General features: G+C 45.2%; 1 pseudogene; it reads left to right on the forward strand.

The window, feature by feature from the left end:
- The first annotated feature begins 1,009 nt into the window (after positions 1-1,009).
- LOC121437086 lies at positions 1,010-3,312 on the forward strand (annotated as a pseudogene).
- The last annotated feature ends 1,992 nt before the right edge of the window (positions 3,313-5,304 follow it).

Genomic DNA, 5,304 nt, shown 5'->3' on the forward strand with positions numbered 1-5,304 from the left:
GTGTGTTGTGATTGCTAGAAATGCATGTCATTAGTTACTCTGCTGTTTTTGTTCTGCTTACAGAGTGTTTTGACCGATTGTGCTTATTTATTGTGAGTTTGCATGTGCTTGCTTATGCTTGAGCTATTGCCTTGCCTCATCTCACCCTTTTTATCTTACTTTTATTGGGCAACCTAGTGGGAATAACGAATTTTTATAACCCCACTTTGGGAACCCTCCCACATTTTGGGCTGTTCCTATCTTTCCATCAATAGCAGCAACAAGCCCTCAACAACTTGCACCCAACGTGGATGGACCTTTTTCTTTTGTTCACTTTTTGGGTCCTCCTTAACTTCTTTGAGCCATTTTTCTTCCTTGCTTGATGCCCTGCCCCTGTTTCCATCCCAACTCTCGAACAACATCTTGAGTTTGCCCCTTTCAGCTGTTTTTGGTGAGTTGACACCTATTTTTGTTTTCTAAGCCCTGGTGATTTGGGGCTTTCTTTCCCATCCCTACATGTTATTTTCTTTCCCATTTGTCTTCCTAGTTAGGAACTCTCCATCATGACTCGGCTCATCACAGTACCTCCACATAAGGGCTGACCACTCAGGAGGTAGAACCAATAAAGTACCCTTTGACAGGTCCTTTTTGCCCAGAGACTGTGTGAGCATACAGCTGTGGCCTAACAAACTGTGGAAGTCTCTCACTATAGATAGTACACTCAGTCCTGAACACTACTTTTCCTTTTCTCACAGGGACTCCCTTGTGGCCTGAAAGAAACTGATGAAGTTTGCTTGGGGTCACTCTCCAGGATTGTCTGAAGGTTCTCTTGCTTCTTAGGGAGTCCCTACGGCTCTTTGGACTGTGGACTGGGGGACTTCTTCCAGTCTCTCTTCTCAACTAATCTGGTTACATTACCACCTATTAAAGGCCATTAGGCAGTGGTCAGTCTCTTAATTCACAGAAAGGTTTTGACCATTCAACTGTAATTGAATCCCCTTTCTTTTCAGGATTGGAATGTTCTCCTCAAATGGTGGCTACTTCCAGTAGCTTCATCCTGGTGTTGAGCACAGTGACTGAGATGCAGTTGTTGTCACTCACCCCATGTCTTCTGGTTGTTTTTTTCTTTGGTACCCCTCCTCACAGGCTCCTCCTGGGGCTCATCATAGATGGTGCTCCTTCCCCAGAGGATGGGGCCTTCCCTTCTCCACAAACACTCACACAGCCAAGTTGGCAAGAGTTCTGTGAGTCTCATGTAAGGGCTGCTGCCCTGAATCTTTCCCACCATTTTTGCCTCTACCTGGCCTCTCACACATAATATGCAGAGCCTGGAGCAGGAGCCACCTTTTCTGACTGTTTTGCTGAGCTGTTCCTGAAGCACTTTGAAGCTGAAGTGGCCCATGCCTTTCGCTCACTTTCCCCAACTCTCTTGTCCCTATTGAACCCTGGTGTGGAGAGTGCACCACCACATGACTTGTCCCTTGACAGCTGCAGAGTAGGCGGTCCCCTGGCAGTGATGGGCCCATCTCTATTTTCTAAGGATCTAGCTGGTCCCCTTCTTTCTTCAGTCTCTTCCATCTCTAAAATGTCCTCAAAGATGAAGCTCAAGAAATGTTTTTTCCCTCTGTTCAGTGAATAGCTCAGTCAGAAGTTCTATATGAGGCATCCTTCAGTGGCGAGAGGACATTGACACTTCTTCTCCAGTTGAGCCTCTGAAGACCACATCATGCCCTCCTGTCCTAGGTGGAAATAGTAACTCCAACTCCTCTGGTAGTGCTGGGACAGTTGGTAGGGATTGGCTAGTGATGGCACATCCTCTGGGGGGAGAGATGGACTCACTGCTTTGAGAGGCTGAGACTAAGTCGTGGAGGGGGAACCTTGAATGATGGAGCAAGAACGGTACAGAGAGAAGAACTGCTCAGTTTTGTAGGGGATAAAGTTGCCCCTGATCCAGCAGGAGTGGGTTATGGAAGAGGGGTGACCAGGCTGACCTCAGGGGGAGGATTAAAGTTTCAGTGGCAGAAGTGTTGCCTATTGCTCCAAAGTGAAAAAGAAGGAGAATGAAAAAGTCGCTTGGAGTTTGTTGTACCAACAAAGGCATCGTGGTCCTGACTCAGCATTCTCTGTTCTACTATCACGGATGTCCACACAGCCATGGCACTAGAGATTCTTCACAGTGAGAACATATTTGTGGTTAAGGTAGAATGCCCTTCAGAATACATTCTGGAGACAACTGATGCACTTCATGTGAAGGTCTGGGTGTCTGATATCCACAAGTGCCTAAGCTCAGGACTCTGCGCTGCTATCAGTCCCTGTCCCATGACTCTTCCCCCGGCCCCTGGGACCTCCTTCCTCAGGCAGCAGGCAGCCTGGAGTTTCCCTGACTGAATCATTCAGAGGGTCTGCCCAGCCAGGATCTGCTGCTGGGACCAGCCAGACCAATGACCTCCTGTCGCAGGGGGCTTATAGAGGCCTTTCGGACCAACCATCAGCATCCTTCTCTCCGAGTTCTACCTCCATTGCCGCCTCCCACTTTGAGTCAATGGAACTGCTTCCTCTGGAATTGTCCCCTCATATTCCCATTGAGGAGAGCACCCAACAGGGACAGTTCATCCTCTCTCAAGTCCCTACCCTCCCGTGGATACTACAGAAGTGTCCACAGGTTCATTCCTGTTCCAGGGGAAATCAGAGGGTACTAAGGGGGTATCAGCCTTTCTTAGAACATCCTTTGTTTCATGGCATGTTCTCTCTCAACTCAAGGCTGCCCAGTTAGTGCTGGAAGAATGCACTGGCTCACATGGTGTCTTCCTGGTACTTCACAGTGAGACAAGATGTGGTGAATATGTCCTCACTTTCAACTTCTAGGAAAAGGCAAAGCATCTGCTTTTGTCACTGAATGAGGAGACTCAGTGCCAGGTCCAACATCTGTGGTTCCAGTTCATTTTTGATATGTTTGAAAACTTCCAGGTGTACCCCATCCCTGTGGAGTCTGGAGGCTCCAGTGATGTTGTCCTTGTCAGATATCTGTCCCCCACTCCTCATCAGCTCCAGTGCAGGGAGTAGGCTGGGAGCCATGAAGGGGTGTGTGAGGGTGACCAATGCTATCCTGATTCTCCTTATTTTGGAGAAGTACTCAGACAATGGACCATGAATCTTCAAACCCATTATGATTCTTACCCCATGTTGAAGGCAGTCCTTGACCCCTCAGATTTTCTCCAATGGCCCTCAGTATATGATGGTGGAGCAGAGACCCAAGCCAATATAAATTTGCAGTTTGGATTTAATGTTACCCTTGACATGGGCAATACACTGATTCTGTCTCACAATCTATGATTGGCTTACCTGCCTGTTTCCCACAAGTTTATGGGCCTGCAAGACCCTTAAACTTTGTAAGCCCCAGAAAAGCATAGGCTATTTCCGTAATCTTGTCCAGCAGGATGTGGAACCATTTTCTGAATTTTTGACCTGTGTCACCAATGGTGCTAAAAACACATCCCATTTGGCTCTACCAGGAATATCCTTATTATCTTGCAAACCTGGGAGGAGCTCAACACAATCACCTGTAATGTCATCACACCTGCTAGAAATAAAAATATTCATAAGTGGGTCTTGGCTTCCCATGATATTGACACACAACAGGCCCATTCCTGCCCTTATAGCTTCTACCAATGCCTTGATCAATGCCAGATTTGACAATGACAGTAATTCTGCCCCACCAGACCATACTTGCTGGGTTTGTGGACAGTCTGTCCACTTACATAAGGATTGTCTCAGGATTCATCCAAAGATTCAATGACCTAATGCCGAAAGGGTTATCATTGGGCATGAGAGTGTAGAAGCTCCAAGCAGGTCCTGATATGAATGATAGACTGGTCAAAGGCTTCATACTCCTGGTGCATGAAGTTAAGTGGTGTGCCTTGGCTTGCAATGGATAAGGTGAACTGGTTCTGATCCACTAGGCAGATGTCTTCAACTTCAGAAGCATAGTAAATATCATTTAAAAAAAATGGGTTGACCAAATACTTTTGTTCGCTTTGTTGAGGTTAGTTGAACAGCAATAGAACCGCTCTTAATAGAGACTTTGGTGTCTTTGTGAGCTAGCTTGAGAGTATTGTGAAACACAAGAACCAAGGTGGCAAGAGGAAGTTTCTGTTGCTCATGCTCTATGTGCTCAGCCAGCTTCCAGGACAGTCTTTGAAAATAAGCTGTTTTCTGCCCTTCAGGCCAGTCAGCAGCCACTCATGGTACTTGGTGTACTCCCTGATCCAAGAGTTACAGTAATAGATATAAACTGAAGAAACATTGTCATAAGCAAAGCCAGGATAAACAATAAACCACTTGGAGAGGAAGTCTGTTTTAAAGTGATTACTAGGTCCAGTATGGGCATGCTGGATAATCATTTCCCTCAGGACAGATGACTTTCTGCACTCCCCCTTTTAAAATTAAAGATAAAAAGTTATGACACACCATCAAAAAATGCCATCCCCCAGGCTGCTATAACCTTTACAGACAATTCCAGTAAAACTAATTTTGGGTTAATAATAATGGTAGTTAATCATAAGGAAAAGGCCTATAGCCAACCAATTCCTAGTTCAAAACAACTAGGGGAGTTATTGGCAGTCCTTAAGGTATTGGAAATGATCCCATCAGAACCCATAAATATTTTTTCAGATATCTGCTATGCCACACAAGCATGTAAAATACTATCTTTTGTAAATTAAAGTCCCAAAAGGATTCCATTTCCAAAACCATGCAAACTATTCAAGACTTACTAGAGTCCAGAAGACATTCCTGGCACATATACCATATGAGATCACATACAGGACTGACAGGAATGCTATCCATAGGTAACTGTAGAATAAACTGCCTAATTATGACTATAACCTATGACATAGTCCTTGCCTTTGCTGGAACAGGCTAGACTGTTCCATCAGCAATTTCATTTGTCCCCTCAAAATTTTCACAAGCTTTCACTTGGTTTCCCCTTGTTCAGCTATAAACATTTAATCGGAACCTATGGAACTTAACACAGGTCCATCCATTGGACCTATCTACTACATTCTTTGGCTTAGTATGGGATCACATAAAATCCCTTCTAGACCCCTCTTAAACTTATTGCATGGTGACTTATGGGAGGGATGGTGATGGCTCTAATATTTCTGCTTAAGTGTCTCCTACAGCTAAGATCCTGACAATGCAAGTGAACAAGGCACCACTCCAGGTGTTAATAGCTATGGAACACACTATACCAAAACCTCTGAAGGATGTGGTCCATGGTTGGCTAACACAAATGCAAGAGGCCATTTAAATCCCTAGTTCTCCTAA

This window comes from Microtus oregoni, unplaced genomic scaffold (genome assembly GCF_018167655.1).
Source record: "Microtus oregoni isolate MIOR12 unplaced genomic scaffold, Mior012 000050F_ref0000143, whole genome shotgun sequence".
NCBI lineage: Eukaryota > Metazoa > Chordata > Mammalia > Rodentia > Cricetidae > Microtus > Microtus oregoni.